The sequence below is a fragment of the Choristoneura fumiferana genome, chromosome 17 (assembly GCF_025370935.1).
Source record: "Choristoneura fumiferana chromosome 17, NRCan_CFum_1, whole genome shotgun sequence".
Taxonomy (NCBI): domain Eukaryota; kingdom Metazoa; phylum Arthropoda; class Insecta; order Lepidoptera; family Tortricidae; genus Choristoneura; species Choristoneura fumiferana.
Window position 1 is genome coordinate 10,441,548 of NC_133488.1, and position 654 is coordinate 10,442,201.

Here is a 654-nt window from a genome sequence, read left to right on the forward strand (position 1 = left end):
AATTTCAAATCAATCCAATTACTGGGAGTTGGTCGAATTTAACTTGCAAGATTTGATTACAGACGGACAGACAGACATACAACGGGGCCGGTGAAACTAAATAAAAGCTTGTAAAAAAACACCCGTTGCACTGCGTGTCGCGCGCAGTTCGGCCGAGGCCTTACGGCGCGTTCCCGTACGTATTTCCGGCGATACACGAAGTTTCCTGTAAGGGTGGCTTCCTGTGACAGTATCATTTCACAAAGAATTTTTCTCTTTCTAAGTACTCGTTGGAAAATATCTAGAAATTATCGACAGATTTCTGTGAAAAATGAGGTGGTACGTCGTGCTGAAAATAGCGGTGACTTGCTTTTTCACGCGAGACTGGACGAAAAATCCATCATCTCCGAGTTTTACGCGGAGTGGGCAGCGGTAAGCGACGCGCAATTTGATTGGTATTTTGCATAATTAAATTTTTTTTCTTTTCTTATATCTCATACCACTTAACTGATAAATGTTTGACATGCAATTGAGGACTTTAGCACCCCATATATAGCCAAATCTCATGTTAGAAAGAGTTTTGCGAAAAATAAAGAATCAAATATTCCATTCGCACTTTTTATTTCACAAAATAATATTCAATAGGTAGGTATAACAATGACATGACATGCTCTA